We start from the raw sequence: 25,699 nt of genomic DNA, 5'->3' as shown, positions 1-25,699 counted from the left end.
AGTTTTCATCTGTTAATTCTATACCTCTGGTTGGTCCCTCTCTCCTTCACTTTCGCCTCTGGTAACAACAAGGTTCCTATCTCTGTGAGTCTGTTTCTGTTTTGTATGTACATTCATTTGCACTGTTTTTTTAGATTCCACATATAAGTGATATATGATACTTGTCTTTGATTTATTTGACAAAGCATAACATTCTCTAGGTCCATCTATGTTGCTCCTAATATCACTATTTCATTCTTTTTGTGGCTAATATTCCACTCTGTGTGTGTGTGTGTGTGTGTGTGTGTGTGTGCATCACATCTTAATCCAATTGTCTGTTGATGGGCACTTGGATTGCTTCCATGAGGTCTTGGTATTATAAATACTGCTGCTAGGAACAATTAGATTTATGTTTCTTTGCAAATTAGGGCTTTTGCTTTTCTAGATATATAGGAGTGGACTTTTTGGATTGTATGGTGATTCTATTTTTAGGTTTTTAAAATTTTTGTTATTTACTGTTTTCCATACTGGCTGCATCAGTTTACATTCCTATGAACGATGTACCAGGTTTCCCTTTTTCTTCATCCTCTGTAGCATTTGTTATTTGTAGACCTTTTGATGAGAACTATTCTGACAGGTGTGGGGTGGTACCACATTGTGGTTTTGAGTTGAATTTCTCTAATAATTAGTGATACTGAGCATCTTTTCTGGAGAAGGTAATGGCACCCCACTCCAGTACTCTTGCCTGGACAATCCCATGGACAGAGGAGCCTGGTAGGCTGCAGTCCATGGGGTCACACAGAGTTGGATACGACTGAAGCGACTTAGCAGCAATAGCAGCAGAACATCTTTTCATGTGCCTATTAGCTATCTGTATGTTTTCTTTGGATAAGTGTCTATTCAAGCCTTCTGCTTATTCTTTGATTCAGTTTTTTTTTTTTTTTCCCTAAAGTTGAGTTGTATGAGCTGTTTGTATACTTTGGTTATTAACCTCTTGTCAACTGCATTATTTGCAAATCTTTTCTCATATTTCACAGGTATTTTTTTTTTCTCATTTTGTTGATGGTTTCCTTTGCTGTGCAAAAGCTTTTAAGTTTAATTAGATCCCATTTGCTTATTTTTGCTTTTACTTATTTTGCCCTGAGAAACAGATTCAAGAAAATATTGGTATGATTTATGTCAAAGTATTTTGCCTATGCTCTCTTCTAGGAGTTCATTCCATGTTCTACACTGAAGTCTTTAACCTATTATATGTTCTTTTTTGTTTGTTTGTTTGTTTTTGAATGGTGTAAAATAATGGTCCAGTTTCATTTCTTTGCATGTGTATATCTGTTTTTCAAACACAATTTATAAGACATTGTCTTTTCCCCACTGTATATTCTTGACTCCTTTGTCATAAACTAGCTGATCATATATATGTAAGTTTAATTCTGGGCTCTCTATTGTGTTCCATTTATCAATGTATCTGTTTTTATACAAATATCACACTTTTAGAATTACAATAAAATTTTAAAAAGTAAATTATTACAGCTTTGTAATATAGTACAAATTTTAGGACGATTCTATTTCTAGGAAAAAAGGCACTGGCATTTTAATAGGGATTGCATTGTACTTGTATATTGCTTTTTTATATGGATATTTTAACAATATTGATTCCTCCAATTATGAGCATAGAATATCTTTCCATTTATTTGGCTCTTCTTCAAGTTATTTCACTTATGTCTTGTAATTTTCTGTATATACAAGCCTTTCACCTTCCTGGTCAAATTTATTCTTAAGTATTTTATTGCTTTTGAAGCAACTATAACTGGAATTGTTTTCTTAATTTCTCCAATAGTTCATATTCGTGTATAGAAAGGCAATTTTTGTGTACTGATTCTGTATATTTTAATTCTACTGAATTCCCTGATTAGTTCTAGCAGTTTTCAGAGGACTTGCTAGAGTTTTTGTATATATACCACGTCATCTGCATATAGTGAGTTTTAATTCTTCCTTGACAACATGGATTTTTTCCCCCTGTCTAATTAGTCTAAGACTTTCAAAATTATGTTGCATAAAAATGGTGAGAGTTTTTTGTTCCAGATCATAGAAGAAAAGCTTTCTAGCTCTTTACCACTGAGTATGATGCTAGTTCTGGTCTTGTCATATATGGCCTTTATTATGTTATATTCCTTCCATACCCGCTTTACTGAGAGTCTTTATCATGAATGGATGCTGACTTATATTAAATGCCTTTTTGCCATCTACTGAGATAATAGTGGTCCACTGGAGAAGGGAATGGCAAATCACTTCGGTATTTTTGCTATGAGAACCCTATGAACAGTATGAAAAGGCAAAAAGATAGGACACTGATAAATGAACTCCCCAGGTTGGTAGGTGTCCAATATGCTACTGGAGATCAGTGGAGAAATAATTCCAGAAAGAATGAAGAGACAGAGAAAAAGCAAAAACAACACCCACTTGTGGATGTGGCCAGTGATGAAAGCAAGGTCTGATGCTGTAAAGAGCAATATTGCATAGGAACCTGGAATGTTAGGTCCATGGATCAAGTCAAATTGGAAGTGGCCAAACAGGAGATGGCAAGAGTGAACATTGACATTTTAGGAATCAGTGAACTAAAATGGACTGGAATGGGCAAATTTGACTCAAATGACTATTATATCTACTACTATGGACAAAAATCCCTTAGAAGAAATGGAGTAGCCATCATAGTTAACAAAATAGTCCGAAATGCAGTACTTGGATTTTGCAATCTCAAAAACAACAGGATGATCTTTGTTCGTTTCCAAAGCAAACCTTTCAGTATCACAGTAAGCCAAGTCTAAGCCCCAACCAGTAATGCTGAAGAAGCTGAAGTTGAACGGTTCTATGAAGACCTACAAGGCCTTCTGAACTAGCATCCCAAAAATATATCCTTTTCATTATAACGGACTGGAATGCAAAAGTAGCAAGTCAAGAAACACTTGGAGTAACAGGCAAATTTGGCCTTGGAGTACAGAATGAAGCAGGGCAAAGGCTCATAGAGTTTTGCCAAGAGAATGCACTCATCATAGCAAACACCCTGTTCCAACAATACAAGAGAAGCCTCTACACATGGACATCACCAAGTAGTCAACTGCAAAATCAGATTGATTGTATTCTTTGCAGCTAAAGATGAAGAAGCTCTATACAGTCAGCAAAAACAAGACCTGGAGCTGACTGTGACTCAGATTATGAGTGCCTTACTGCCAAATTCACAGATAAATTGAATAAAGTAGGGAAAACCACTATATCATTCAGATATGACCTAAATCAAATCCCTTATGCTTATAAAGTGGAAGTGAGAAATAGACTTAAGGGACTAGATCTGATAGAGTGCTTGATGAATATGGACGGAGGTTTGTGACATTGTACAGGAGAGAGGAATCAAGACCATCCCTTAGAAAAATAAATGCAAAAAAGCAAAATGGCTCTCTGAAGAGGCCTTACAAATTGCTGTGAAAAGAAACAAAGTGAAAAGCAAAGGAGAAAAGGAAAGATATACCCATTTTAATGTAGAGTTCCAAAGAATAGCAAGGAGAGATAAGAAAGCCTTCCTTAAAGATCAGTGCAAAGAAAGAGAGGAAAATAATAGAATGGGAAAGACTAGCTGCTGCTGCTGCTGCTGCCGCGTCGCTTCAGTCATGTCCTACTCGGTGCAACCCCATAGACAGCAACCCACCAGGCTCTCCCGTCCCTGGGATTCTCCAGGCAAGAATACAGAAGTGGGTTGCCATTTACTTCTCCAATGCATGCATGCATGCTAAGTCACTTCAGTTGTGTCCAACTCTGTGTGACCCTGTGGACAGCAGCCCACCAGGCTCCTCCATCCACAGGATTCTGTAGGCAAGAGGGAAAGACTAGAGATCACCTCAAGAAAAGTAGAGCTACCAAGGAAACATTTCATGCAAAGATGGGCTCAATAAAGGACAGAAATGGTATGGACCTAACACATGCAGAAGTTATTAAGAAGAGGTGGCAAGAATACACAAAAGAATTGGACAAAAACGATCTTCACAACCCAGATGATAACAATGATGTGATCACTCCTCTAGAGCTAGACATCCTGGAATGTGAAGTCAAGTGGGCTTTAGGAAGCAACATGAAAAACAAAGCTACTGGAGGTAATGGAATTCCAGTTGAGCTCTTTCAAATCCTGAAAGATGATGTTGTGAAAGTCCTGCAGTCAATATGCCAGAAAATCTGGAAAATTCAGCAGTGGCCACAGGAATGGAAAAGGTCAGCTTTCATTTCAATTCCAAAGAAAAGCAATGCCAACAATTGCACTTATCTCACGCACTAGTAAAGTAATCCTCAAAATTCTCCAAGCCAGGCTACAAAAATATGTGAACTGTGAACTTCCAGATGTTCAAGCTGGGTTTAGAAAAGGCAGAGGAACCAGAGATCAAATTGCCAACATCTGTTGGATCATTGAAAAAACAAGATCTCCAGAAAAATATCTATTTCTGCTTTATTGACTATGCCAAAGATTTGACTGTGTGTATCACAAGAAACTGTGGAGAATTCTGAAAGTTTGGGAATAACAGACAACCTGACCTGCCTCCTGAGAATTCTGTATGCAGGTCAAGAAGGCACAGTTAGAACTGGACATGGAAAAACAGACTGGTTCCAAATTGGGAAAGGAGTACTCCAAGTCTGTGTATTGTAACTCTGCTTATTTAACTTATATGCAGAGTACATAATGAGAAACTCTGGGCTGGATGAAACACAAGCTGGAATCAAGATTGCTTGGAGGAATATCAATAACCTCACATATGTAGATGACACCACCCTAATGGCAGAAAGTGAAGAAGAACTAAAGAGCTTCTTGATGAAAGTGAAAGAGGAGAGTGAAAAAATTGGCTTAAAGTTCAGCATTCAGAAAACTAAGATCATGGCATCTGGTCCCATCACTTCATGGGAAATAGATGGGGAACAGTGTTAGACTTTATTTTTTTGGGCTCCAAAATCACTGCAGATGGTGACTGCAGCCATGACATTAAAAGATGCTTACTCCTTGGAAGGAAAGTTATGACCAACCTAGACAGCATATTACAAATAAAAGTGAAAGTGAAACTCACTCAGTGGTGTCTGACTCTTTGTGACTCGATGGACTTTACAGCCCATGGAATTTTCCAGGCCAGAATACTGGTGTAGGTAGCCTTTCCCTTCTCCAGGTATCTTCCCGACCCATGGAGTGAACCCAGGTCTCCCACAATGTAGGCTGATTCTTTACCAGATGAGCCACAAGGGAAGACCAAGAGTACTTGAGTGAGTAGTCTATCCCTTTTCCAGTGGATCTTCCCAACCCAAGAATTGAACTGGGGTATCCTGCATTGCAGGTGGATTCTTTACCAACTGAACTATTAGGGAAGCATATTAAGAACCAGAGACATTCCTTTGCCAACAAAGGTTCATCTATTCAAGCTATGGTTTTTCCAGTAGTCATGTATGGCTGTGAGATTGGACTATAAAGAAAACTGAGCGCCAGAGAATCAATGCTTTTGAATTGTGGTGTTGGAGAAGACTACTGAGTATCTTGGAATGTGGAGATCCAACCAGTCCATCCTAAAGGAGATCAGTCCTGAGTGTTCATTTAAAGGACTGCTGTTGAAGCTGAAACTCCAATACTTTGGCCACCTGATGTGAAGAGCTGACTCATTTGAAAAGACCCTGATGCTGGGAAAGACTGAAGGTGGGAGGAAAAGGGGAAGACAGAGGATGAGATGGTTGGTTGGCATCACCAACTTGATGGGTATGAGTTTGGGTAAACTCCGGGAGTTGTTGATTGACACGGAGGCCTTGTGTGCTGCAGTCCATGAGGTTGCAAAGAGTTGGACAGGGCTGAGAGACTGAACTGAACTGAGATAATTGTTTTTTTATCCTCTTTATGTTAATGTGGTCATCACATTGATTGCTATTTTGCCAATACTGATGCCTTCTTTCATCTATGAAATAAATCCCACTGGACCATGTTGTGTAATCCTTTTAATGTATTAATGAATTCTCTTACTAGAATATTATTGAAGATTTTTACATTTATGTTCAACAGGGAAATTTGACTATAATTTGATTTTCCTCTTTGTATTCTTGTCTGATTTTTGTTATTAAGATAATGCTGGATTTGTAAATTGTGTTTAAAGTATTTCTTCTTTTTCTGTTTTGGCAATAGTGTAAGAAGAATTGGTATTTGTTCTTTCAAATCTTTGACATAGTACCTAGTATTTGATAAAAATATCAAGGACATAATTTTGACTCAAAAAATACAATAAAAAATTTAAGTTTAGAAAAATCCTACAAACAGAGCTAACAGAAGCTTTGTAAAACCATTTTGCTTGGTCAACTTCACTAATAATCTTCCTTGATTCTGCGAATTTTTTGCATTCCTAAAGCAAAATAATTTTTTTGTATAAATAAGCGGAAAAAACCTGTAAACATATTGGAAACTATGAAAGTTATTTGGAAAAATCAGTCCTTCCTAGTTTTAAATGTGTCAGTTCAGTTCAGTCACTTAGTCATGTCCGACTCTTTGTGACCCAATGAATTGCAGCACACCAGGCCTCCCTGTCCATTACCAACTCCCAGAGTTTACCCAAACTCTTGTCCATCAAGGCAGTGATGCCATCCAGCCATCTCATACTCTGTCACCCCTTTCTCCTCCTAGCCCAATCTCTCCCAGCATCAGAGTCTTTTCCAATGAGTCAACTCTTCACATGAGGTGGCCAAAGTACTGGAGTTTTAGCTTTAGCATCAGTCCTTTCAAAGAACACCCAGGACTGATCTCTTTTAGGATGGACTGTTTGGATATCCTTGCAGTCCAAGGGACTCTCAAGAGTCTTCTCCAACACCACAGCTGAAAAGCATCAATTTTTCGGTGGTCAGCTTTCTTCACAGTCCAACTCTCACATTCATACATGACTACTGGAAAAACCATAGCCTTGACTAGACGGGCCTTTGTTGGCAAAGTAATGTCTCTGCTTTTCAAAATGTTATCGAGTTTGGTCATAACTTTCCTTCCAAGGAGGAAGCATCTTTTAATTTCATGGCTGCAGTCACCATCTGCAGTGATTTTGGAGCCCCAAAAAATAGAGTCTAACACTGTTTCCCCATCTATTTCCCGTGAAGTGATGGGACCAGATGCCATGATCTTCGTTTTCTGAATGTCGAGCTTTAAGCCAACTTTTTTACTCTCCACTTTCACTTTCATCAAGAGGCTTTTTAGTTCCTCTTCACTTTCTGTCATAAGGGTGGTGTCATCTGCATATCTGAGGTTATTGATATTTCTCCCTGCAATTTTGAGTCCAGCTTGTGCTTCTTCCAGCCCAGTGTTTCTCACGATGTACTCTGCATATAAATGAAATAAGCAGGGTGACAAAATACAGCCTTGATGTACTCCTTTTTGGAGTACATCCTATTTTGGAGTACTCCTATTTGGAACCAGTCTGTTGTTCCATGTCCAGTTCTAACTGTTGCTTCCTGACCTGCATATATGTTTCTCAAGAGGCAGGTCAGGTGGTCTGGTATGCCCATCTCTTTAAGAATTTTCCACAGTTTTTTGTGATCCACACAGTCAAAGGCTTTGGCATAGTCAATAAAGTAGAAATAGATGTTTTTCTGGAACTCTCTTGCTTTTTCCATGATCCAGCAGATGTTGGCAATTTGATCTCTGCTTCCTCTGCCTTTTTGAAAACCAGCTTGAACATCTGGAAGTTCATAGTTCATGTATTGCTGAAGACTGGTTTGGAGTATTTTGAGCATTACTTTACTAGCATGTGAGATGAGTGCAATTGTGTGGTATTTTGAGCATTCTTTGGCATTGCCTTTCTTTGGGATTGGAATCAAAACTGACTTTTTCCAGTCCTGTGGCCATTGCTGGGTTTTCTAGATTTGCTGACATATTGAGTGCAGCACTTTCACAGCATCATTTTTCAGGATTGGAAATAGCTCAACTGGAATTCCATCACCTCTACTAGCTTTGTTCATAGTGATGCTTTCTAAGGCCCACTTGATTTCACATTCCAGGATATCTGGCTCTAGGTGAATGATCACACCATCGTGATTATCTGGGTCATGAAGATCTTTTTTGTATAGTTCTATTGTGTATTCTTGCCACTAAGAATATATAAATAGAAATTTCTTAGGTGGTCCTATGATGGCAGAAGAATGTGATGGGGAGACTGCTTTCTCCCCCACAGGTTCATTGAAACAACATTTGAGCACCAAGCAAATTCCACAGAAGAAATTCTGAATGCTGGCAGAGGACATAAGGCACCCAAAAAAGCAGCGCATTTTCTCCAAAAGGAGGTAGGACAAAATATAAAAGATAAAAAGAGAGACAAAAGAGGTAGGGATGGAGATCCGTCCCAGGAAGGAAGTCTTAAAAAAGAGATAAGTTTCCAAACACCAGGAAACACTCTCTGGCGGGTCTATGGTGAGGCTTGGAATCTCAGAGGGCAAAATAACTGGGAGGAAAAATAAATAAATAATTAAAACCCGCAGATGATGTGCCTAACAGCAACTTCCAGAGGTGCAACATCCCAACGTCTGCATGCCCCACTAGCAAGTGGAGGAGGTACAGGGAGAAGCGGGCAGCATTGCTTAGGATAAGAACTGGGCCTGAATGCCCTGAGGGCAATCTGAGGGAGCTAGCTTGAGATAGCAACCCAGACTGTGGGGTATCTATCCTTGGATCCCGTGAAAAGCCCTAACCTCTGCCAGGCAGGCTCACAGAACAAAGGACTGAGCAGAACTAGCTGCTGCAGACTGGCCCACCCCCCACCGCAGACAGGCAATGGAGGGCAGCCAGAGTCGGAAGGGGGTAATCGCGGCCCCAGAGAGGCATCTGATACCAAACTGCAAGCAGACTTCATTGTTAACCAAGACTTTTTGAGATTCTGGATGGTCAACAAATGCCGGGAAGGTCACAGCCAGATATCAGCTTCCCAGAAGAGATTCATGGCACACCTGAGAAGGTGCACCCGTTGTACACCCAGAAAACCTAGTGGCTGGGATGGGGGAGGGGATAAGTTACAGCCTTCAACTGGTGGAGACTACGCGCTCTTAAGGACCTGGTCATTTGAGCTTCTCAAAACTGGAATGGGCGCAAAACACAGGCCCAAGCAAGTCTGTGCCTTTGTGGAGTACACAAAAACCTGAACCTGAGCGGCTTAGACCTGGGAACTGCATGCAAACCAGGGCCCACATCAGACAGTTCTCAGCAGAGCAATCTAGAGTCTGAGCAGTGTAGACTAGGAAAGCACACACGTTTTAGTGGGAACAAACCCAGTGTGCCCGAATCACTGTGAACACACACCAGTGATCTTTGTTTGCGGTGGTCCTCCATCCTGAAAGCACAACTGAATAAGCAAGCCTAAAAAAAAAAAGTGACCGCCACTGTGCCCCTTGTGTCAGGGTGGAAATTAGACAATGAAGAGACCAGCAAACAGAGGAAGCTAAAATAAACAGAGGGAACTGATTTGGAAGTGACAAGTGCAATAGATTAAAACCCTGTAGTTGGCACCAACTACACAGGAAGGGGCCTATAGACTGTGAGAAGTACAAGCCGGACCAAGGAACTGTCTGAGAATTAACTGACCCCACACTGTCCGCAACAACTCCAGAGAAAGTCTTAGATATATTTTTACTATTATCATTTTTTAATTAAAAAATTTATTTTATTTTATTTTTTGTTAAAATCCGCATTACTTCTTTAATTTTCATTTTTATAACCTACATGACTGGGATAGAAGCAAGGTCCGATGCTATAAGAGCAATATTGCATAGGAACCTGGAATGTCAGGTCCATGATCAAGGCAAATTGGAAGTGGTCAAACAAGAGATGGCAAGAGTGAATGTCGACATTCTAGGAATCAGCGAACTAAAATGGACTGGAACGGGTAAATTTAACTCAGATGACCATTATATATACTACTGCAGGCAGGAATCCCTCAGAAGAAATGGAGTGGCCATCATGGTCAACAAAAGATCCAAAATGCAGTACTTGGATGCAGTCTCAAAAATGACAGAATGATCTCTGTTCGTTTCCAAAGCAAACCATTCAGTATCACAGTAATCCAAGTCTAAGCCCCAACCAGTAAGGCTGAAGAAGCTGAAGTTGAATGGTTCTATGAAGACCTACAAGGCCTTTTAGAACTAATACCCAAAAAAGATGTCCTTTTCATTAAAGGGCACTGGAATGCAAAAGTAGGAATTTAAGAAATACCTGGAGTAACAGGCAAATTTGGCCTTGGAATATGGAATGAAGCAGGGCAAAGACTAATAGAGTTTTGCCAAGAAAATGCACTGGTCATAACAAACACCCTCTTCCAACAACACAAGAGAAGACTCTATACATGGACAACACCAGATGGTCAAGAGCAAAACCAGATTGATTATATTCTTTGCAGCCGAAGATGGAAAAGCTCTATACAGTCAAAAAATAAATAAATAAATAAATAATAAAATAAGACCAGGAGCTGACTGTGGTTCAGATCATGAACTCCTTATTACTAAATTCAGACTTAAATTGAAGAAAGTAGGGAAAACCACTAGACCATTCAGGTATGACCTAAATCAAATCCATTATGATTATACAGTGGAAGTGAAAAATAGATTTAAGGGCCTAGATCTGATAGATAGAGTGCCTGATGAACTATGGAATGAAGTTCATGACATTGTACAGGAGACAGGGATCAAGACCATGCCCATGGAAAAGAAACGCAAAAAAACAAAATGGCTGTCTGGAGAGGCCTTACTAATAGCTGTGAAAAGAAGAGAAGTGAAAAGCAAAGGAGAAAAGGAAAGATATAAGCATCTGAATGCAGAGTTCCAAAGAATAGCAAGAAGAGATAAGAAAGCCTTCTTCAGAGATCAATGCAAAGAAATAGAGGAAAACAATAGAATTGGAAAGACTAGAGATCTCTTCAAGAAAATTAGAGATACCAAGGGAACATTTCATGCAAAAATGGGCTTGATAAAGGACAGAAATGGTATGGACCTAACAGAAGCAGAAGATATTAAGAAGAGGTGGCAAGAATACACAGAAGAACTGTACAAAAAGATCTTCACAACCCAGATAATCACGATGGTGTGATCACTCACCTAGAGCCAGACATCCTGGAATGGGAAGTCAAGTGGGCCTTAAAAATCATCACTATGAACAAAACTAGTGGCGGTAATGGAGTTCCAGTTGAGCTATTTCCAATCCTGAAAAATGATGCTGTGAAAGTGTTGCACTCAATATGCCAGCAAATTTGTAAAACCCAGCAGTGGCCACAGGACTGGAAAAGGCCAGTTTTCCTTCCAATCTCAAAGAAAGGCAATGCCAAAGAATGCTCAAAATACCGCACAATCGTACTTATCTCACACGCTAGTAAAGTAATGCTCAAAATTCTCCAAGCCAGGCTTCAGCAGTACGTGAACCGTGAACTTCCTGATGATCAAGCTAGTTTTAGAAAAGGCAGAAGAACCAGAGATCAAATTGCCTACATCTGCTGGATCATGGAAAATGCAAGAGAGTTCCAGAAACACATCTATTTCTGCTTTATTGACTATGCCAAAGCCTTTGACCGTGTGGATCACAGTAAACTGTGGGAAATTCTTAAAGAGATGGGCATACCAGACCACCTGACCTGCCTCTTGAGAAATCTGTATGCAGGTCAGGAAGCAACAGTTAGAACAGGACATGGAACAACAGACTGGTTCCAAACAGAAAAAGGAGTACATCAAGGGTGTATATTGTCACCTGCTTATTTAACTTCTATGCAGAGTACATCATGAGAAACGCTGGACTGGGAGAAACACAAGCTGGAATCAAGATTCCTGGGAGAAATATCAATCACCTCAGATATGCAGATGACACCACCCTTATGGCAGAAAGTGAAGAGGAACTAAAAAGCCCCTTGATGAAAGTGAAAGTGGACAATGAAAAAGTTGGCTTAAAGCTTAACATTCAGAAAACGAAGATCATGGCATCTGGTCCCATTACTTCATGGAAAATAGATGGGGAAACAGTGGAAACCGTGTCAGACTTTTTTTGGGGGGGCTCCAAAATCACTGCAGAAGGTGATTGCAGCCATGAAATTAAAAGACACTTAATCCTTGGAAGAAAAGTTATGACCAAACTAAATACTATATTCAAAAGCAGAGACATTAGTTTGCCAATAAAGTTCCGTCTAGTCAAGGTTATGGTTTTTCCTGCCGTCATGTATGGATGTGAGAATTGGACTGTGAAAAAGGCTGAGCACCAAAGAATTGATGCTTTTGAACTGTGGTGTTGGAGAATACTTTTGAGAGTCCCTTGGACTGCAAGGAGATCCAACCAGTACATTCTGAAGGAGATCAGCCCTGGGATTTCTTTGGAGGGAATGTTGCTGAAGCTGAAACTCCAATACTTTGGCCGCCTCATGCCAAGAATTGACTCATTGGAAAAGACTCTGATATTGGGAGGGATTGGGGGCAGGAGCAGGAGGGGACGACAGAGAGTGAGATGGCTGGGTGGCATCACTAACTAATGGACGTGAGTCTGAGTGAACTCCAGGAGTTGGTGATGGACAGGGAGGCCTGGTGTGCTGTAATTCATGGGGTCGCAAAGAGTCAGACACGACTGAACTGAACTCATTACCTTGGAAAAAATAAAAGAAAAGAAATACCCTATTTTTAAAGCAAACTTCATTTATGTGTATTTTATAATTTCTGTGACTTTGTGTTTTCTTTTTGTTTGTTTGCTTTTTTGGAGTATTTTTTTTTAATATTATAGTTTTGAAAATCTAATCTCTACTCAAGATTTTTAATCTTTGCTTTTTGGTATTTGTTATCAACTTTGTACCTTTAAGAACCCAATCTTCAGTACCCATTTTTACTTGGGAGTGAGATCACTGGCCTGATTGCTCTCTCCCCCTTTTGACTCTCCTTTTTCTCCACTAAGTTGCCTCTATCTCACCCCTTCCCCTTTTCTTCTCTACCCAACTCAGTGAATCTCTTTGTGTGTTCCCAGGCTGTTGAGAACACTTAGGGAACTGATTATGGGCTTGACTTGTCTCTCTGCTTTTGATTCCCCTTTTTATCCTCCTGGCCACCTTTGTCTCCTTCCTCCCTCTTCTCTTCTCTATGTAACTCCATGAACATCTCTGAGGGATCCAGACTGTGGTGGGCACGTAGGGAAGTGATTACTGGCTAGCTTGCTCTCTCTCTTTTTAATTCCCCCTCTTCTCCTCCTGGTCACCTCTATCTCCCTCCTCCCTCTTCTCTTCTCCATGTAACTCTGTGTACCTCTCCAGGTGTCCCTCACTGTCGAGAAACTTTTCATCATTAACCTAGATGTTTTATCATTGGTGCTGTATAAATGGAGAAGTCTTGAGGCTACTGTAGGGATAAAACTGAAAACCAGAGGCGGGAGGCTTAAGTCCAAATCCTGAGAACACCAGAGGACTCCTGAATCCAGTGAACATTAATCAACAGGAGCTCATCAAATGGCCTCTTACCTACACTGAAACCAAGCACCACCCAAGGGCCAACAAGCTCCAAAGCAAGACATACCATGCAAATTCTCCAGCAACACAGAAACATAACTCTGAGCCTCAATATACAGGCTGACCAAAGTTACACCAAACTCATTGACATCTCAGAACCTATTACTGGACACTTCATTTCACTCCAGAAAGAAGAAACCCAGCTCCATGCACCAGAACACTGACACAAGCTTCCCTAACCAGAAAACCTTGACAAGCCACCCGTCCAACCCCACTCACAGCGAGGAACCTCCACAATAAAAAGGAACCGTCAACTGCAAGAATACAGAAAGGCCACCCCAAACACAGTGATATAAACAAGATGAAAAGGCAGAGAAATACCCAGCAGGTAAAGGAACCAGATAAATGTCCACCAAACCAAACAAAACAGGAAGAGATAGGGAATCTACCTGATAAAGAATTCTGAATAATGATTGTGAAAATGATCCAAAATCTTGAAAACAAATTGGAGTTACAGCTAAATAGCCTGGAGACAAGGATCGAGAAGATGCAAGAAAGGTTTAACAAGGACCTAGAAGAAATAAAAAGAGTCAATATATAACGAATAATGCAATAAATGAGATCAAAAACATTCTGGAGGGAACCAACAGTAAAATAATGGAGGCAGAAGATAGGATAAGTGAGGTAGAAGATAGAATGGTAGAAATAAGTGAAAGAGAGAGGAAAAAGAAAAAAATAATTAAAAGAAATTAGGACAACCTCAGAGACCTCTGTGACATAATTAAATGCCCCACATTCAAATCATAGGAGTCCCAGAAGAAGAAGACAAAAAGAAAGACCATGAGAAAATACTTGAGGAGATAATAGTTGAAAACTACCTTAAATGGGGAAGGAAATAATCACCCAAGTCCAAGAAAACCAGAGAGTCTCAAAAAGGATAAACCCAAGGCAAAACACCCCAAAACACATATTAGTCAAATTAACAAAGATCAAACACAAAGAACAAATATTAAAACCAGCAAGGGAAAAACAACAAATAACACACAAGGGGATTTCCGTAAGGATAACAGGTGATCTTTCAATAGAAATTCTTCAGGCCAGAAGGGAATGGCAGGACATACTTAAAGTGATGAAAGAAAATAACCTACAGCCCAGATTATTGTACCTAGCAAGGATCTCATTCAAATATGAAGGAGAAATCAAAAGCTTTATAGACAAGCAAAAGCTCAGAGAATTCAGCACCACCAAACCAGCTCTCCAACAAATGCTAATGGATCTTCTCTAGACAGGAAACACAGAAAGGGTGTATAAACTTGAACACAAAACAATAAAGTAAATGGCAATGAAATCATATTTATCAATAATTACTTTAAATGTAAATGAGTTGAATGCCCCAACCAAAAGACAAAGACTGGCTGAATGGATACAAAAACAAGACCCCTATATATGTTGTCTACAAGAGACCCACCTCAAAACAAGGGACAAATAAAGACTGAAGGTAAAGGGCTGGAAAAAGATATTCCATGCAAATAGAGATCAAAAGAAAGCAGGAGTAACAATACTCATATCAGATAAAATAGACTTTAAAACAAAGGCTGTGAAAAGAGACAAAGAAGGACACTACATAATGATCAAAGGATCAATCCAAGAAGATATAACAATCATAAATATATATGCACCCAACATAGGAGCACTACAATACGTAAAACAAATAGTAACAAGTATGAAAGGGGAAATTAACAATAACACAATAATAGTGGGAGACATTAATATCCCACTCACACCTATGGACTGATCAACTAAACAGAAAATTAACAAGGAAACACAAACTTTAAATGATACAATAGACCAGCTAGACCTAATTGATATCTATAGGACATTTCACCCCAAACAATGAATTTCACCTTTTTCTCAAGTGCACATGGAACCTTCTCCAAGATAGATCACATTCTGGGCCATAAATCTAGCCTTGGTAATTAAAAAAAACAAAAAAAAAAAAAAAAAAACCTGAAATCATTCCAAGCATCTTTTCTAACCACAATGCATTAAAATTGGATGTCAATTACAGGAGAAAAACTATTAAAAATCCCAACATATGGAGGCTGAACAACACGCTGCTGAATAACCAAAAAGTCACAGAAGAAATCAAAATATGAATAGTAACAAATGAAAATGACACCAAACAACCCAAAATCTATGGGACACTGTAAAAGCAGTACTAAGGGGAAGGTTCATAGCAATCCAGACTTACCTCAAGAGACAAGAAAAAAGTCAAATAAATAACCTAACTCTATAACTAAAGCAACTTGAAAAGGAAGAAATTATGAACCCCAGGGTTAGTAGCAGGAAAGAAATCTTAAAAATTAGGGCAGAAATAAATACAAAAGAAACAAAAGAGACCATAGCAAAAATCAACAAAACCAAAAGCTGGTTCTTTGAGAAGATAAATAAAATTGTCAAACCATTAGCAAGACTCATCAAGAAACAAAGGGAGAAAAATAGAAAAATAAAATCAACAAAATTAGAAATGAAAATGGAGAGATCACAACAGACAACACAGAAATACAAGGATCATAAGAGACTATTATCAGCAACTATATGCAAATAAAATGGACAACTTGGAAGAAATGGACAAATTCCTAGAAAAGTACAGCTTTCCAAAATTGAACCAGGAAGAAATAGAAAATCTTAACAAACCCATTACAAACATGGAAACTGAAACTGTAATCAGAAATCTTCCAACAAACAAAAGCCCAGGACCGCACGGCTTCACAGCTGATTCTACCAAAAATTTAGAGAACTAACACCTATCCTACTCAAACTCTTCCAGGAAATTGCAGAAGATAAACTTCCAAAATCATTCTATTAGGCCACCATCACCCTAATACCAAAACCTGACAAAGATGTCACAAAAAAAGAAAACTAAAGGCCAATATCACTGATGAACATAGATGCAAAAATCCTTAACAAAATTCTAGCAAACAGAATCCAACAGTATATTTAAAAGATCATACATCATGACCAAGTGGGCTTTATCCCAGGGATGCAAGGATTCTTCAATATCCACAAATCAAACAATTTAATACACCACATTAAAAAATTTAAAAATAGAAACCATATGATTATCTCAAAAGATGCAGAGAAAGCATTTGACAAAATTCATTATCCATTTATGATAAAAAAAAAAAAAAACTCCAGAAAGCAGGAATAGAAGAAACATGCCTCAACATAAGAAAAGCTATATACGACAAACCTCAGCAAACATTATCCTCAATGGTGAAAAATTGAAAGCATTTCCCCCAAAGTCAGGAACAAGACAAGGGTGCCCACTGTCATGACTACTATTCAACATAGTTTTGGAAGTTTTTGCCATAGCAATCAGAGCAGAAAAAGAAATAAAAGGAATCCAAACTGGAAAAGAAGAAGTAAAACTCTCACTGTTTGCAGATGACATGATCCTCTACATAGGAAACCCTAAAGACTCCACCAGAAAATTACCAGAGCTAATCCATGAGTATAGTAAAGTTGTAGGATATAAAATTAACACAGAGAAATCCCTTGCATTCCTATACACTAACAATGAGAAAACAGAAAGAGAAATTAAGGAAACAATTCCACTCACCATTGTAACAAAAAGAATAAAATACTTAGGAATATATCTACCCAAAGAAACAAAAGACCTATATATAGAAAATTATAAAACACGGGTGAAAGAAATCAAAGAGGACACAAGTAGATGGAAAAACATATCGTGTTCATGGATGGGAAGAATCAATATAGTGAAAATGAGTATACTAACCAAAGCAATCTATAGATTCAATGCAATCCCTATCAAGCTACCAATGGTATTTTTCAGAGAACTAGAACAAATAATTTCACAATTTGTATGGAAATACAAAAAACCTCGAATAGCCAAAGCAATCTTGAGAAAGAAGAATGGAACTGGAGGAATCAACCTGCCTGACTTCAGTCTCTACTACAAAGTGACAGTCATCAAGACAGTATGGTACTGGCACAAAGACAGAAATATAGATCAAAGGAGCAAAATACAAAGCCCAGAGATAAATCCACACACCTATGGACACCTTGTCTTTGACAAAGGAGCAAGAATTTACAATGGATAAGAGACAATCTCTTTAACAAGTGGTTCTGGGAAAACCGGTCAACCATTTGTAAAAGAATGAAATTAGGACACTTTCTAACACCATACACAAAAATAAACTCAAAATGGATTAAAGATCTAAGTGTAAGACCAGAAACTATTAAACTCCTAGAGGAAAACATAGGCAAACACTCTCCGACATAAACCACAGCAGGATCCTCTATGACCCATCTCCCAGAATATTAGATATAAAAACAAAAATAAACAAATAGGACCTAATTAAACTTAAAAGCTTCTGCACAACAAAGGAAACTGTAAGCAACGTGAAAAGACAGCCTTCAGAATGGGAGAAAATAATAGCAAATGAAGCAATGGACAAAAAATTAATCTCAAAAATATACAAGCAACTCCTGCAGCTCAACTCCAGAAAAATAAATGACCCAATAAAAAAAAATGGGCCAAAGAACTAAACAGACATTTCTCCAAAGAAGAGATACAGATGGCTAACAAACACATGAAAAGTTGCTCAACATCACTCATTATCAGAGAAATGCAAATCAAAACCACAGTGAGGTACCATTTCATGCCAGTCAGGATGGCTGCTATCCAAAAGTCTACAAGCAATAAATGCTGGAGAGGGTATGGAGAAAAGGGAACCCTCTTACACTGTTGGTGCGAATGCAAACTAGTATAGACACTATGGAGAACAGTGTGGAGATTCCTTTAAAAACTGGAAATAGAACTGCCATATGACCCAGCAATCCCACTGCTGGGCATACACACTGAGGAAACCAGAATCAAAAGAGACACATGTACCCCAATGTTCGTCATAGCACTATTTATAATAGCCAGGAAATGGAAGCAACCTAGATATCCATCAGCAGATGAATGGATAAGAAAGCCATGGTATATATACACAATGGAATATTACTCAGCCATTAAAAAGAATACATTTGAATCAGTTCTAATGAGATGGATGAAACTGGATCCTATTATACAGAGGGAAGTAAGCAAGACAGAAAAAAACACCTATACATTATACTAACAACTAAATACGGAATTTAGAAAGAAGATAATGATAATCCTGTATGCGAGATAGCAAAAGAGACATAGATGTATTGAACAGTCTTTTGGACTCTGTGGGAGAGGGTGAGAGTGGGATGATATGGGAGAATGGCATTGAAACACATAAAATATCATATGTGAAACGAATCACCAGTCCAGGTTTGAGGCATGATACAGGATATTCGGGGCTGGTGCACTGGGATGACCCAGAGGGATGGGATGGGGAGGAAGGTGGGAGAGGGAATCAGGATGGGAAACACATGTACAATCATGGTGGATTTAAGTCAATGTATGGCAAAACCAATCAATATTGTAAATTAAACTAATTAATTTTTTAAAAAAGAAATGTCTTAAATGTGATAAAAGCATTTCTATAAAAATATAGGAAATCTTAATACATTCTTTTACATTTAAGTACATAAAATATTTAAATGCAGTATTACAATTAAGTATTGCCATTATATTTTCTTATAATTGTCTCAAATATTTGTTAAGGAGACAGAGCATAAATAAATAATCAAACATATTTAATTAATAAATGTGTAATCTTGCAATTGAAGGATTTGTGTAATAGTATGCCAGTATGACTGCAGCCATGAAATTAAAAGACACTTACTCCTTGGAAGAGAAGTTATGACCAACCTAGATAGCATATTGAAAAGCAGAGACATTGCTTTGCCAACAAAGTTTCATTTAGTCAAGGCTATGGTTTTTCCAGTGGTCATGTATGGATATGAGAGTTGGACTGTGAAGAAAGCTGAGCACTGAAGAATTGATGCTTTTGAACTGTGGTGTTGGAGAAGACTCTTGAGAGTCCCTTGGACTGCAAGGAGATCCAACCAGTCCATTCTAAAGGATATCAGTCCTGGGTGTTCTTTGGAAGGGATGATGCTAAACCTGAAACTCCAGTACATTGGCCACCTCATGCGAAGAGTTGACTCATTGGAAAAGACTCTGATGCTGGGAGGGATTGGGGACAGGAGGAGAAGGGGATGAAAGAGGATGAGATGGCTGGATGGCATCACTGACTCGATGGACATGAGTCTGAGTGAACTCTGGGAATTGATGATGGACAGGGAGTCCTGGCGTGCTGCGATTCATGGGGTCGCAAAGAGTTGGACATGACTGAGAGACTGAACTGAGCTGAACTGAACTGATGTACATAAAATACTTAATACATTTTTATTAGAAAATCTTAATAAAAATTATCTACATTAGTAGAAAAAAATAAAATTTCATTTAAAGTCAGGAACACATAAATTTTCTACCACCATAATTTATTTTTAATGTCTCCAAGAAGCAAGAAGAAAAAAATATATATATTGTTTCACTGATAATTTGACTCTTGAAAAACTGAAGAAATTTTAATTTAAAAATGGCAATTCTTAGTCTTGTAAAGTGGCTAAGCATAATATAAAGCAAAATGCCAATAGATTGTGTTAATTATTAAAATAAATATCTGGAGAAGAAATTGTTAAAAAGCATAATTATAAACAACAGATATCCATAAATTAAATTTATATAAAATTTTTACAGTTGTAGGTCAAAACTGAAATAATAGACATGCAACAACAGACTGGTTCCAAATAGGAAAAGGAGTACATCAAGGCTGTATACTGTCATCCTGCTTATTTAAATTATATGCAGAGTACATGATGAGAAACGCTGGGCTGGAAGAAGCACAAGCTGGAATCAAGATTGCCAGGAGAAATATTAATCACCTCATATATGCAGATGGCACCACCCTTATGGCAGAAAGTGAAGAGGAACTAAAAAGCCTCTTGATGAAAGTGAAAGAGGAGAGTGAAAAAGTTGGCTTAAGATCATGGCATCTGGTCCCATCACTTCATGGGAAATAGATGGGGAAACAGTGGAAACAGTGTCAGACTTTATTTTGGGGGGCTCCAAAATCACTGCAGATGATTATTGCAGCCGTGAAATTAAAAGATGCTTACTCTTTGGAAGGAAAGTTATGACCAAACTAGATAGCATATTCAAAAGCAGAGACATTACTTTGCCAACAAAGGTTCATCTAGTCAAGGCTATGGTTTTTCCAGTGGTCATGTATGGATGTGAGAGTTGGACTGTGAAGAAAGCTAAGCGCTGAAGAATTGATGCTTTTGAACTGTGGTGTTGCAGAAGACTCTTGAGAGTCCCTTGGACTGCAAGGAGATCCAACCACTCCATTCTAAAGGAGATCAGTCCTGGGTGTTCATTGAAAGGAATGATGCTAAAGCTGAAATCCAATACTTTGGCCACCTCATGAGAAGCTGAGTCATTAGAAAAGGCCCTGATGCTGGGAGGGACTGGGGCAGGAGGAGAAGTGAACGACAGAGCATGAGATGGCTAGATGGCATCACTGACTCAATGGACATGAGTGGGTAAACTCCAAGAGTTGGTGATGGACAGGGAGGCCTGGTGTGCTGTGATTTATGGGGTTGCAAAGAGTTGGACACGACTGAGTGACTGAACTGAACTGAAAGTGAAAATCAATGTGCATTACATATATAAATGTAATATATGAAGTTTTAATGTGATTTGTAAATATCTTACTTAAAATACACATGCAATTTGATCAAAGTAACCTCATATTAAGGGAGTCAGGTAGAGATGAGGAAAATAATAGCTTGCATTTTTGTTTTTAGAAAATTTTACTTGGTTTATCAAACATGTTTGACTGCTATAATCTGAAGAGAGAATTTATAAGAATTACTTAATTAAAATTATTTTAGAATGGTATTGTTGAGGCTTTAAACAGATTTAAAGGACTTGTAGTAACTGTAAATTCATGCATCCTAATATTTTTTTAAGGATGGTAATCCTAACTATGAGTTCATCTGGGTCATCTTCTCAGTGCCTTGTCATAAAAGGAAAGGAAATCTTGACAGGAAATAAGCATACTTCTATCTCAAACTGATGCATGGTGTCTGTATTAGGAAAAGGAGTAAATGTATGCTGATTATGAAAAGCAAAAGAAAGAGAACACTTTCTCTTATTTTTTTTCACTCATTTTGGAATTATCTTTTGCTCTACATTTTTCAAGTTAAAGTAGAAGAATATTGCATAACGATTTTGAGATTAGTCACTACCACTAACATTTTGACCTCAAGTTCAAATATAAACACACAGTACTAATTCAAGGTATAATGCATTATTTTTCTATTTCTGTGTGTGTTAGTCACTGAGTCATGTCTGACTCTTTGCATGTACTGTAGCCTGCCAGGCTTCTCTGTCCATGAAATTTTCCAAGGAAAATACAGGAGTGAGTTGCCATTTCCTCCTCCAGTGGGTCTTTCTGACCTGGGAATCGAATCTGGGTCTGCCATGTTACACGCAGATTCTTTACTGTTTGAGCCACCGAACATATTAGTTATTTGCTTTTTAAAACAATTTGTAATCTTGTTATTTTTTTTCTAATGCTTATTGCATAAAATGAATAACAGCTACTGAGATTGAATAACTCATGAAAGTATATACATGAAAAATTACAAAACTGTCATTTGAAATTATGTCCATCAGCCTCAAAATCTGCTAATATTTTAGTCTTAATTGTTTTATTAAACAAGTATTTGTTGAGAATATACAGTAGCTAGCATATAAGCCTTGGATTTAAAAAACAAAGCAGTTAAGATTTTTCCACGTGTACCATTTGTTCAAACCAAAATACCTCCATTTTAAGGTTAAAATTAGCTGTGAATGGATCTCAAACAAGTGTAACAGAGTGTACTCACAATCCTTATGGAGGATTTTCACTATTGGTAATGTATCAGAGCGAATTGTGATTCCTGAAAAATATAAATATAAAACAATCACTGGATAACTTGGAAAGAAAATATAATATTTATAATGTATATTTCGAATGGGTTAAAGTATTTAAAAGCATATGGCTTACATTTAAATACACAATATGAAAAATAATAAACACATTCAGAAAAAATAGAAGTATCATCTTTTATACATTTGCACTGTCATGTTGTAGATTACTGCTTTATTAACTGGGATTGTATTCTCTAGACTTATATATTCTACTATATAAACTTTCTTTCAGAATCATGTATGTTCAGTTTTATCTCTTATCAATGAAAACTTCATTTTATTTACCTATTTAAAGTGTGAATCATTTCTTTGGAAAACAGAAAAATGATCTAAGTTAAGTTTACATGCAAGTTTAAATATTATTTCCTTCACAACTGTCAGTATATCAAGATACATATAAAATATATATATAGCTTTCAAAACTATATATTAATCTTTGAATGAAATCTAAAAAGATTATATTCATATGTTTCACATGAATACAATTCTATGTGGTTTCTCTCTTCTCTTTCTATATACATATATTAGTGTCTATTAATTAATTTATATTTATATGTATGTGTGTGTATGTATACACATATGGATACATACATGGATATACACATACTTTACATTCATGAATATTATTTACAATCATAGTGTGAACTTATTCAAAATAATATGGAGTACCCAAAAAATTACATAGATTAGGTACATTCTATGTTTTCAAAATTTTAGTAACAAAATCATTACTAAAAAAAAAAACTCAGATGTATTTTTGCACTGATGAATAGTCAACTAATAAAACTCACTGGAAATTTGAGAATAAGAAACAATTATAAACTGAATGAAATTGCATGGATAAAAAATGACTCATATTTAAAAACTAGTGTCAGCTAGATGATTTAAATGACTCCACATTGGTTTTCTCATAAACTGTCAAATTTTTCTGAAGGAGTAAAAAATAACTCAGTGAAAATATGACAAACTACTTACTCTAGTAAAAAATTCCACATTGGGAACATTTTCCATTTTGAAAAATCTTAATTTTTATGTATCTATTATAAATTTCCTGTTGAAATGAATTAGCAATGTGACTTTATTATTAATAAATAATTATTGAGTATAATCACTATTTTAATTTCTAATTGAAAGTTTAGGTTTACTCTTTAAAAGAAAAATTGTACTAAACCACTTAGAAATTAAGTTTTCAATTACAAAATTTCAAAACCTCTATATAATATATATAAATTTAAATTTTCAATTAGATTGACAAATTTTATTAATATCTCAAAAATCAAGCTTAGAATGCACATCTTGTGCTTTGTTTATATCATTATACTTTGGATTCCCTTCACATTCTTCATATTAATATGTTGTGACATTTGCCTATTTTTGAATTATACAATATAACCTAGATTTATTTTATAGTAAATTGTTAATGTTTAAAATACTAGTCAGCCAAAGAGAACAAAAAGTGAACTTTCTTTAAAAATTTAGAGAACACATTTTGATAAGTATTTATATGTTTACTGATATTGTTCCCATTGAATTTTCAGAATCTGTTTTTGTTTCATTTTTCTCTTATTTTACTTGGCAGGCCACTTGAAAACACAACCAGAATTGAAGTTCCCTAACTCTTTACCAAAGAATACATATTTCAAATTTTTCTTTTCCTTTAAGTGCTTGAAAGTATGTATTGACCTTAACTGCAGTTTATATATTTTCTGGACCTAAAAATCATGAACATCCAAGAAGAATTTTTTAGTTTATATTGCATGCTTTTTAAGTGAACTGAATGACAAAACACAATAATTATCTCATAATATAAACAACATTAGGAAAGATGAAAATGTCAAAGCAAAAAGGAAACTTGGAATGTAGATCCAGTTGGCTGTACCTGTAAATATAGAAAGTCCAGAGGAAAGAAACAGTGCTTTACTAAGACATATATTACCAAAGACATTTTGGATGAACTGCAAGAGAATTGCTTCTCTCTATTAAAAGGTTTACTGAGCTGAACCTAGAAGATGCTTGAAAATATTTTCTTACAGAATTCCTGAAATCTAAGGAAAAGAAAAATGAGACTGTCACCTGAGTTCTTTACACAATACTGCAGTCTGACAAATGAAGCAAGATTAATGATAGCATATTAAACTAAAAATAAACAATAAAAACTATAGATTTCACTTTGCAGGAAAACTGTATTTTATAAATACATAGTTTCTTTTACTCTGTGAACCCAGTAATTTCATTCCTTGAGAATCTACCATCTAAGAATAAAAAACTAGACATGTATACAAGGATATTTTGTGATTTTTATGGTGTTAAAACCCATAATCTGGGTGAATGCCATCAAAGAAAATTGGTAAGCCATATCATATGATCTCCCATACCATAAAGTATGTTAGGCACAAAAATAGTATCTATTATTTGGCAAGATTTTCAGAGATATTTTTAAGTGGGGTAAAAACAAGATACACCAGGAGACCATGACAATTAGCATATTACATTTTGATAGACTTATTTCTATTATTTCTATTTTTGCCTAAGCAAATATAAACATATTATTTTTTACTAAACTAGATCTTTATGTAAATAAAAAAACAAGATACAAAAAGCATAGGTTCATATGTGTATGTTTCTCTAATTTAATAAAAATACATAAGCATGAAAAATATGAAAATGTTTATTAGAAAGTTGTTAACATCAGTGTCCAGGCATAGACAGCAATGCCTGTTAGAATGGGAATGAGAAAAGAGGTACAAACAAAACATGAAAAACAATTAACTGGTTTTGTGAAAAATATGTATGTCTGTATATATAAACACACATATATGTGAATGTACATATACATGCATACATATATTGCACCTTGTTTTATAAAATCATGTACATATGCTTGTGTCTCATAAATTATCAAATAAATATTGAAGAAAAGTGGCAAAATTTTATTACAGTCTTTAGTTTGGCTTTTCAAGTTTAAATCTAATAGGGCAATACTCTTTCAGCTTTGCGTGCATAACTTTGGTTTCATTCTTTATTATGAAGATACATTTAATTAGCTATTAGAAAGTCAATGACCATTCTCTGTCAGGATAGACAAGGTGATTTCAATTTCTATGCCTTCAAGCAGGTCTATCTCCATAATTTCTAAAGATTTTTATCTGTTATTTATAGGTACAATATATAATATTGCACATCCTGAAAACTTGTCCAGAAATGCATTGCTTACACTATGAAATAATTAGCTAATGCAAATCTGAAGGCT

The sequence above is a fragment of the Bos javanicus genome, chromosome 6 (genome assembly GCF_032452875.1).
Source record: "Bos javanicus breed banteng chromosome 6, ARS-OSU_banteng_1.0, whole genome shotgun sequence".
Classification (NCBI taxonomy): Eukaryota; Metazoa; Chordata; class Mammalia; order Artiodactyla; family Bovidae; genus Bos; species Bos javanicus.
This window is presented reverse-complemented; position numbering follows the sequence as displayed.